This window comes from Siphateles boraxobius, unplaced genomic scaffold (assembly GCF_051911475.1).
Source record: "Siphateles boraxobius isolate OS27281-9 unplaced genomic scaffold, OSU_SipBor_1 22, whole genome shotgun sequence".
NCBI lineage: Eukaryota > Metazoa > Chordata > Actinopteri > Cypriniformes > Leuciscidae > Siphateles > Siphateles boraxobius.
In genome coordinates, this window is record NW_027508833.1 from 20,627,595 (window position 1) to 20,638,675 (window position 11,081).

Sequence of the window (11,081 nt, forward strand, 5' to 3'; positions counted from 1 at the left end):
GGACACGGTGGAGGTTCCACTCGAGCCCGGCAGCCTCGGCGGCCCGTTTCAGCATAGCTGATAATTCTGGATCCGGCTCGGGCAACATTGAACTCCCGGAGAGAGACAATGCAGCCGAGTCATCATCTCTAGAAGTCAGCTCACCCTCCTATGCTGCAATCGACGTCCTGTCCTCCAGGGGAGCCCCGAGTGAGACCGCTGGCCCATCCATTACAGATGGACCAGCAGACAACACAGGAGGCTCCAGTGGTTGCAGGGGAAGGGAGGAGTGAGGAGCCCACAGGCAATGGTTACCGGGCGGGACATCAAACACTATCCTCCGGTCACCCATCCCACACAGCACCCGTGCAGGGTGGGGCATGGTAATGGGGACTCGCTCTCCGCGTTTAACGAAGGCGAGTCTCGCCCTCAACACTGCGACAGTCATGTTCCCACAGTGAAAACATGAGCTGTCCACAAAAGCTGTCTCAGCGTGCTGTAAGCCCAAACATGTGACACAACAGTTGTGACCATCAGAGAGAGACAGGGAACGACCGGACCCAGAAACGCACGGGCGGAATGACATCTTGAAAAAGACGCAAATGCACCCGTGTTGCTCTTTCAGAAAATAGGACCGTCACCAGTGCCTGAGCACACAGGGGAATGACCGCGGCAACACTGAATAGAGAACTGAAACAGTGAAGCACTCACTTTTCCGCCCTCTAACCAGCCATCAACACACACAAACATTTAGAAATTTGTTGCTGTTAAAACAGCAGTTGAGAGCTCAAAGCTCACGATCACCGCTGCACTCGCGCTGTAGAACACCAGCACTGGGAGAGTCTTCCTGAAGAACACCGACAGACTCGCTCGTTGTAGACAACAGCACTCTCAGAGACATCAAACGATCAGCTCCGAAGCGAAAGGCAACTAGTGCTTGCATCCACTTCCGTATTTATACCCGCGCCGCGGGGGCGGAGTGTGTGATGCGAATCACGCACGCCAATTACATTGGCTCGTTCAATAGTACTCGAAGAGGATAGGCTCTCTAGCGAGATCCCCATTCAGTCGACCGTCGACTACGTCTGACGTTATCGACTGAAAGGGAACTGAAAAGTTAGTCTTCATGACCAGAAGAATAACCTTTCTTGAGAGTTAATAAGAAGAATAATCTTCCTTGAGAGTTGACAAGAAGATCGTACTGTCGGTTCGGTGGACAAACAGATTATTCGATGTGAAATTAATTCTGTTAAAGGTTATTCTGTAAAGGTTATTCTGAAAATTTATCTATTCTAGCCTATGATTATAATTTGCTGTAATTAATTATCCATATATATATAGTTACAAATACATGGGCTAAGTATCCCCTTTTTGGGCGATTTAAAATATGTAGGTAATAATTGATCATAACCAGTATGATTAATTATTAATATTCCCCATTTTGAGCTAATTCGCTACAGTTTTGATGATTGATTGAGTGAGAAGTTCTCAGTTGACAGACTCACACAGGCAGGTAATGTCATACCCTCATGAGTAATTAATTCACATCACTTGCCAAGTATAAGGACATTATGCAAAAAAAAAAAAAAAAAAATCCTGCAACTGCCGGTTTCAGGTAAGCAAGACCTCGGCTTTATTGTACTAATTATACTGCCACATGCTTTGTGTGACCTCTGCTGATATCCTCATTAATCAGTGAACCGCCGTAGGACTTCCTGTTTCTCCTGACCCAAGGGTATGGTAGTGTGAGTTCGGAAAGTTTGACTCGTGAGTCTACTCGAGACACTAAAACACATGTTTGCATACTTGTTTCGAAGTGCGGTTTACTAAGACACTTTGGTATCCAGAATGCGCTGATGGATGGCTGTAGAGAAGTCAGAGCTCGTAAATGCCTGTTAGTTGTTCATGATAAAGCAATATATTTTAAATAGGTGTTTATGACCTGCATATAAATCTTTTAGAGGGGACTATGTGGGATTTATTTGCAACAACAGTTGATAGTGTTCTCTCACTGAAGGATCATTGTATGGATCATTCTACCAAATGGGTGCCATTTGTTTGTTACATACACGTGTAAAAACAAATAGTGAACAGTTTTAATGTATTTTTATTTTCAGTTTTCTTTTATTGTGAGGATGACTTGTTTACCAAAACATTTTTTTTTTCTTTTTTTTATGTGGCCACACACGTGATAACTAAAAAATGGATACTATGCATTTAAATAATCAGCATTCAATTCAGCATGTAATTTTTAATCACAATGCATAAAATGTATTAATTCCGTTTTGTGCAGTGGAATGTATAAACACTTAAACAAGTTATTTGCCTGATAGAATGTTTAAATTGTATAAAATTTACTTTAAAATCACCTTATCAAAATGGAAAAGTAACCTGCTTCATTATATGACCATTTGATTATCGTTTCTGCCTTCATGCATGGAAAGTGCTTCATTTTCTCTGGAGGAAAACAACTGTAGTGTGACAAGGGGAGAACACAGCAAAAATGTTTTACAGTGGATGGAAAACCATCTTGTATTGCTCCCACATCATTTTATGACAAATAACTGCACATATTTAATCATATTATGTCATGATAATCTATCAATAACATCACACAACTTGTCTTACTTCTGATATTGCCGCTTTGCCACTGTGGATTGAAGAACATTCTTAACGGGGAGGAGCCAAAGCTTGCTGCCTTTTTCATATAAGTTTGAGTAATATGAGTAAAGGGGACTGATGTAATGAATTCGTAAACAGATTGCATAGTTATTCACAATTATTTAGGGGGACTGGGTGGATATTCAAGGGGACTGAAGCCCTCCTAAAATGGGCCTAGTGATGCCTCTGATTATCAAAATAACATTATAATAATATTGCTTGCTGAGTGCTGGATAATGGTACATCTGCCTTTCTGCTTGGATATTATACATTGGTAAATAAAAGCTAGCTCACAGAGGTAAAAGTAGAAAAGCAAATATTATATAAGCAACAAATGTCCCCAAGTAAGTTTATCTTTTGTACATATATGGATTGCTGGTATACTTCAAAGACTCTGTTTCAGTTACTGTGGTGTCTTTGTTCCGAGAGATCAGAGTTAAGGAGCTGTGGAACTCATCAGGATGCTGGTACATGGAGCCACAGGGTCAGAGCTCTCATGAACATCATTAAAGAAATATACTGCCGCCACATGATGATTCAACAGTGCCACAGTGACTCATTTAACCCTTGACTCTTTAGACACATCCAGCAGTGTAGTGCTTGCATCCACATCCACAACAGGAAACTTTACGGTAGGGTTTCACCAGCCGTTATGTAAAGTTCACAATAGGGGCTCCAGACAAAACATGAGGGAGCCAATGGCTGGACGCATTCATTGCGATGATTTCACATTGAAGAAACATCACTCCTGGCTGTCTCTCTTCACAAGTGAAGAGAATCAAGCTGCTGAGCCCCGCGGCTCTAGTCCTGTGTTTGTTGAGGCAGCAAGCAGGCTGTGATCGTGGAAATCTCAGACAGAGCTGGTAGAGGGAGTTCCCCTCACCTCCCCTGTCGGCTCCATTGTCCTTGTGCCAGAAGCGGAAACTTGCTTGCCTATAATATGATGAATTAGACATGGTATCAGTAGAGAGACATATATATCCAATGGATCTGTTTCCCCCTTCATTCTACATAATGCTGAATATGATGAGAAAGTGGAGCTTATTGACTTGTGCCATTGCCGTACTAAGCTTGAACTGGTCCAGCTCGAAATTTGAAACTCCAGAAGGTCGTTTAGATTAACGATATCTGCTGAGCCATAAGTGTGAAGCTCCGGTGAGCCTTCCTTTTGTCTCAGACCTGCACACTCAGGTGTCAGATGCATGGAGACATCAGTACTCTGCTCGCGTGGACATCTCTGCTTGAGTTATTCAAATGTAGAGGGGCTGCATGAGTGAGGTTACTGGTGGATACCTCGAGTGGAAAGAAATTTAGGAAATTACCTATCCCCAGTGACATCCTCAAAGAGTCAAGATTCAAACTATTCAAAAAATGTAGTTTAGTTTAGTTGTATAAATAAACAACATGCAGTGAAATGTAGATCTGGCATACCCTATGGACTCTGCAATAACAAATATAAAAAATAATACTTTATATAAAAGGTACAAAGCTTAAAATGCAGTGTGTTTCATGTCCATGTTAAGGAGTCTAATGGCCAAAGGGGAAAAGCTTCTCCTGAGCCTCTCCTTTTTAGCCATCAGGCTGCAGAAGTGTCTGCCTGATTGCAGCAGGTTGAACAGTGAGTTTCCAGGGTGTGTGGAGTTCTTTAGGATCTCGAAAGCCCTGGCTCTTCATCGCCTGGTGTGGATGTTTTGCAGAGAAGTGAGAGCGGTTCTGGTCACATGCCCGGGTGAGCATACCCCTCTCTGTTGGCCTTTAATGTTTACTTTTAAACTAACCAATTTGAATCGAAAACAAATACTTTCTGTTTATGTAATCCAAATGAAAGGTGCATTTCTCTCTAAAGGAGCATCCAGTATACTGTGGAGATGGCAGGTCAGCATCCTTAACTTCATCTTTGCAGCTGACACTGACTCAGAAAACACTAGTTTTTTAATAAACAATCAAAATGTCTCATTGGGCCTAGCCGAGGCTTTGTCTATTTACTGTTAGCTCTACTTTAAGGGGAAAAATCTGGAAATGGGGAAAACTGGACAACTGGAAATGGGGAAAAATCGAAGATAACATCAGTAGACTGGAGTGCCGCAAGGATCGGTGTTAGGCCCTCTGCTATTCTCAATATATCCTGCCACTTAGTAGTATTATAAGAAAACATGGAATTAATTTCCACTGTTATGCTGATGAAACTTAATTATATATTTCATTACGACCAGATGAAAACACTAACTTATCTAAATTCACAGAGTGTCTTAAAGATATAAAATGCTGGATGACGTGTAATATCCTGCTATTAAATTCAGATAAAACGGAGGTATTACTTATCAGTCCAAAAAACTACCCACAAAACCTTGTACAATACAACTTTAATTTAGAAGGATGTCCTGTTACTTTATCCACTACAGTAAAAGACCTGGGTGTTATACTAGCCCACAGCTTGTCTTTCGAAAATCATATTTCATATGTTAAAAGAACAGCCTTTTTCCACCTTAGAAACATTGCTAAGCTACGTAACATGCTATCTGTTTCTGATGCAGAAAAGTTAGTTCATGAATTCATGACCTCGATACTAGATTACTGTAATGCTTTATTAGCTGGCTGTCCTGCATCCTCAATAAACAAGCTACAGTTAGTGCAAAATGCAGCTGCTAGAGTTCTTACTAGGTCAAGAAAATATGATCATATAACACCAATTTTATCATCTCTACACTGGTTACCTATTAAGTTCCGTATCATTTACAAAGTATTACTACTGACCTATAAAGCCCTAAATGGTTTAGCTCCTGTCTATTTAATGGACCTTCTATCGCCCTACAATCCATTGCATTCTTTAAGATCACTAAAATCAAGGCTTCTGGTCATTCCTAGGATATCTAAGTCCACTAAAGGAGGGAGGGCGTTCTCACATTTTGCTCCTAAACTCTGGAATAGCCTTCCTGATATTGTTCGAGGCTCAGACTCAGACTACTATTTTTCTATGTACATTTCTGAAATGCACTTTCTGTAAAGCTGCTTTGAAACAATATTTATTGTGAAAAGCGCCATACAAATTAATTTGAATTGAATTGAATTGAACTGGAGCATGGCCTGGACTAGTTAAGATTCATTTTTTGAGCATACAAACTTCAGGACCTTTCTAAAACTGTTATGAGAGCAATGTGTTGCAAGAATACCGCTTGCCCGCTGACACTTTAATGGCTCGGGGCTGAGGGCTCCAAGCTTAGTGATTAGGTTGCATGGTGTAGTTAGTATGGCGTTCCCATAGCTTCAGGAGCTGACGCAGTGTAGAAGTTCCCTCAAAAGAGAACACATAGGGTTATGTATGCAACCCCGGTTCCCTGATAAGGAAAAGAGACACTGTGTCGTGCTGCCATGCTTTAGGCTTTTGAGCAGTTTGATGCATCTTGGTTGAATAAAAAAAAAATACTGATTGCAAACTAAATTAAAAATTATATTTGTAGTTTATGTAAAATATTCAGTAATTTGAGTATCTAAACAACTTAGAACAATTGACTTGGAATTGTGACTATCTATTTTATTCAATTGCAAAATGTAACATCTTACTGTCTTGCATCCGCTCTATACAATAGATTGCTAATTTTCTATATTGTCACATTTTGTATAGTAAATACTCCCAGAAGCCTCCAACATTTTATAATTTATGTATGGTGTTCTATTTGTAAGTCTGCAGGTGGCCGGTGAAAAACGCAAGACATTGGTGTCTACTGTCTGTAGCATCTCATCATGGTTTCACTTTTCCACTTACACAGATTTAATTAACGACTTTGAATTGTCCAGTTTTAAGCGATTTATTCAAATGCTCTTCCATTCATTTTTTTTTCTTTTCTTTTGCTCAGAAATTCCCCTCTCACACACCTATATCTCCACATGGCAAAGGTAGCAGGTAATTTTAGTCCTTCCCTAGAGATTCTAATTCATTATCTCCCAGTCCACTGATGAGCAGCATTTGCATTTAACGTGAGCAGTTAAGAGCACACAAATCTTCAAAAGGCTGTATGTTCTAATGGAGCTGCGCTGCTGGGTAATTAATCACACAGAAACATTAAGCTCTTATACAACTCTAAAACAGCTAGTAAAGATAAAATACAGGAAGAGGCATTCTGCTTCACAGAATAAAGAATGGGTTGTGACTGCATGTCGAATGAAGCTGATGGCTCCAACTTTTTTTAGCAGCTTTGAAATGATGGATTGGCTCTTGCTAAGAAGCACAGAAGATGTTACTCTTATGGGGAAGCTGAATATTACATTTATTAAAACAAATTAATTGTGCAGTGAACTTGAAGTCAAGAAAAACTGATATGATATGCTCATTTGCCTTCACATATACTGGTAATGTAAAAATGGACAAAATGTTATCCGCTGTCGGTGCCGCTGTTGCTCCACATTATTCATTCTCATATCGTGTAATATTAGTTTTATTTTTGTATTGTTGATTATTTTGTCATCCTCATTTCCAGGCGCTCCTGGAAAACGCCCTGTTCTTGGTTTTTTTTTTTTGTCATGCACAGATGCTGAGCTGAAGAATCAGCCTCACAATAGGCACAAATTGTTTTTATGAGTAGATCTGACATACTCAAGAATTGTTTTTACTGTAAGTGCATCTCTAGTTTCTTCTCTTTCTTCCACAAGCGTACCCGTCGAGCATCTTTTTTGAAAAGAAAGCATGATTCTGTCATATTGTGTATCTAAACATCTAAGCTAAAAGGCAAGTGGCCTCCACTTTAGTGTACAGGGATCTTTGTAAACGCATGAAACGGGAGGTGAGTGTAACCGGCAGATTAGCTACTGTCCGGGTGAAGTTTGTCCCTCTGCAGTTATGGTAGTCTGCTGACGTCAAGTTTGTCCCTTGGCCGCTACGGTAGTCCACTGACGTCACGGTGGCTAGTAGCCGCTGGGTGGCTAACCATTCATTGGTAACTAAGTCAGTGTCTATGAAATAGGTTGTCACGGTCGGACAAAGAGAGAATCCCAGTGTCCGGACAACCATACTGTGTTTGTTATTGTGGAAGTGGTTCGCGTATACAACTAAGGGGTGAGACCGATTGCCAGACGCTTCCGGGTAGTCACGTTGGTTACTGCCGAAGGTAATTGTGTGTGTCTTGTTTTTAATTATTATAATGTGCACATCATTGTCGGGACATGATATGTATTGTAACGAATGTACTTCGCACGTAGGTCCTGGGCAAGGCACCCGCTGGTAGCGGTATATAAAGCCAGAAGTGATACCTAAAAGGTAAATGGTTATTGTGTGAATATAACCGATGTTCTAGGACTAATAGCTGTGAATACATGTGGATTGAGACCGATTGTATTTTCTGAGTCTCGATGCAATGATTGTTACTCTTTTTTTTAATAGAAACACATTTAAGGAATATGTTTTATGTAACAGTGGTGATTGTAGGATTCTGGAAGACCGGTGCAAGGGCGTTTTTTCCACCGGGTCATTTGATGTGCTACATTGAGGTAAAAGAAAAGTGGAATGTTTTGTATCTTACGTGACCATTTATGAATGGGTATGTCAAGTACTAACTTTAATCCTGCTGTGTTTCTATGCAGACTGTTCCTGCTGCTTTGCCTTGCCTAAATTACGTGTATTATTAGTTTTGTTTTTTTTATATTTTTCTTCGTTTTGTTTGTTGAGTTGCGCAGCGGTGATTTCCACCCGCTGTTCCCTTTCAGTCGATAACGTCAGACGTAGTCGACTGAATTAGGATCTCGCTAGAGAGCCTATCCTCTTCGAGTACTATTGAACGAGCTAATGTAATTGGCGTGCGTGATTCGCATCACACACTCCGCCCCGCGGCACGGGTATAAATACGGAAGTGGATGCACGCACTAGTTGCCTTTCGCTTCGGAGCCGATCGTTTGATGTCTCTGAGAGTGCTGTTGTCTACAACGAGCGAGTGTGTCGGTGTTCTTCAGGAAGACTCTCCCAGTGCTGGTGTTCTACAGCGCGAGTGCAGCGGTGATCGCGAGCTTTGAGCTCTCAACTGCTGTTTCTTGTGTGCTCCGGCACTGGTGACGGTCCTATTTTCTGAAAGAGCAACACGGGTGCGTTTGCGTCTTTTTCAAGATGTCATTCCGCCCGTGCGTTTCTGGGTGCGGTCGTTCCCTGTCTCTCTCTGATGGTCACAACTGTTGTGTCACGTGTTTGGGCTTACAGCACGCTGAGACAGCTTTTGTGGACAGCTCATGTTTTCACTGTGGGAACATGACTGTCGCAGTGTTGAGGGCGAGACTTGCCTTCGTTCGCGGAGAGCGAGTCCCCATTACCATGCCCCACCCTCGGGTGCTGTGTGGGATGGGTGACCGGAGGATAGTGTTGGATGTCCCGCCCGGCAACCATTCCCTGTGCGCTCCTCACTCCTCCCTTCCACTGCAACCACTGGAGCCTCTTGTGTTGTCTGCTGGTCCATCTGTAATGGGTGGGCCAGCGGTTTCACTCGGGGCTCCCCTGGAGGACAGGACGCCGATTGCAGCATCGGAGGGTGAGCTGACTTCTAGAGATGATGACTCGGCTGCATTGTCTCCCTCCGGGAGTTCAATGTTGCCCGAGCCAGATCCAGAATTATCAGCTATGCTGAAACGGGCCGCCGAGGCTGCCGGGCTCGAGTGGAACCTCCACCGTGTCCCGTTCAGTCTCGGTTGGAATCTGGAGTTTGGTATCTTGGGGCGGGCCGCCCTGGTTCTCAGCTTGCCGCCCCAGTGCCTTTCTTTCCCGAAATGCATGGAGAGCTTATCAGGTGGTGAACAGCATCTTTCTCTGCCAGAAACTGCCTGAATAGCTTTTCCCCCTCATTACCCTTGATGGAGGAACGGTGAAGGGTTGCGAGGTGTCCCTCCATTGGAGCGGTCTGTCGACACAGGTGCACCTGTGTCCGGCGGCCGCTGCCTTTTGGGGGGATCCTCGTCTCCCCCCTAAGGCCTGTGAGTTTTCGTCCGTTCCGACAGGCAGAGCTTACAAAGCCTGTGGGCAAGCCGCTTCCTCTTGCGTGCCATGGCGTTACTGCAGGCTAGGGCACCCATGGCATGCATGAGGGTAATCCAGACCGTGCGCTCATAGGTGAGCACCGCACTGCATCCGACCTCACCCTCCGGGGCATGAGTGTCGTAGCGTGCGTGATCGGTCTGGCGGTGTCCACCTAGGTGGTCCAGTAGCGCCTTCGTTGGCTCAGCCTGGTTGATATGGAGGATGCGGACAAGGTTCGGTTCCTGGTCTCCCCAATTTCCCAGGTTAGGCTGGTCGGCGACGCGGTGGAGAACTGCATCCAACAGTTCTCTGCCGCTCAAGCGCAGACGGAGGTCATCCGGCACATCCTGTCCCGGTGGCCAGCTGCTGCCTCCACCCGCCGCCGGTGGCAGCTCCTCCACATGCTCGTCGCCGTGGGCGTTCCCCGGCTGCCGCTCCTGCTGGCCCTCCGCAGCAGCCTCCACCCAGGCCTCAGCATGGATCCAGCCGCAGTAGAGACGCCCAGCCCGCTCCAGGCGCTGCCAAGCCAGGTGGCAAGCGACAGCGAAAGCATTCCGGAGCGGGCCGCTCAGGAATGGATGAGATGCTCTTGGAGTGGCACGATCACTCCCTCCCCCCGGGTGAGGGCCGGGTGGAGCCTTTGTTTGTGTGTGTGTCTGTTCCGCAGCTGGCTCCCTTAAAAAAAAAAAAAGCGGAGAAAGCAGTACCCAAACTTCAAAGAGAGAGCAATTTCATCTGTTCCTGGGTCCCAAGAGGGCCAGTCTGGTGGGTGTGACCCTGTATAGCCTTACACCCCTCAGCTCCCCCTTGGTAGCCAGCAGGCAGCTTGGTGCGTTTGAGGACCCGGTCATCCGCCTTCTCACGCGCCCCCTGCCGCTTGTGGAGACAGGTAAGTGTTGCACAGCACACTAACACCACTCCCTCTACTTTGCTGCCCCACCTCAGGCTCGGCTACCCCGCTCAAGTCAGTGATAGTCATCACATTAGGTGTTGAGCAGACGTGCTCCTGAAAATTCTGTGATATTCATCACACCGAGTGTTGAGCAGTGCTCCTGACTTGTGCGCGCTTATCTTATCCTGCTGGCGAAGGATTTGATATAGCCGCTCCTCCAGCCGGTACGAAGTGGGTACATTGCGACCGTTGCGCAAGCTTCCCTTACATGTCACAACTCACCCGTCACCTCCTCCTTGGAGTCAGAAGCTTCTGAGGACGCTTTGTTCCAGTCTTCCCGCTCTACTCAATCGTGCCGCCATCGAGCCTCACGACAGTTATAGCCAGGGCAAGTGGAGACTCCATCCCCTGGGTCCAGCTGGGTCATGACCATTGCGGGCCAGCTCAGTTGCCCCTCCGGTTTCGTCTTCCTGCCAGTGTTTGTAGAAACCGAGTGGACTACCCTTGGACAAACACTGGCTCTCAGCTGCCCTAGGGGCCCGCAGAAATGCGTTTAACCCC

General features: G+C 44.9%; 1 long non-coding RNA gene across 1 annotated transcript; it reads left to right on the forward strand.

Moving 5' to 3' along the window:
- The first annotated feature begins 7,595 nt into the window (after positions 1 to 7,595).
- Positions 7,596 to 8,206, forward strand: LOC143746378 (uncharacterized). Its single transcript, XR_013206521.1, has 3 exons — positions 7,596 to 7,742; positions 7,834 to 7,891; positions 8,048 to 8,206. It is a non-coding gene; the product is annotated as an uncharacterized LOC143746378 (long non-coding RNA).
- Positions 8,207 to 11,081: the final 2,875 nt, after the last annotated feature.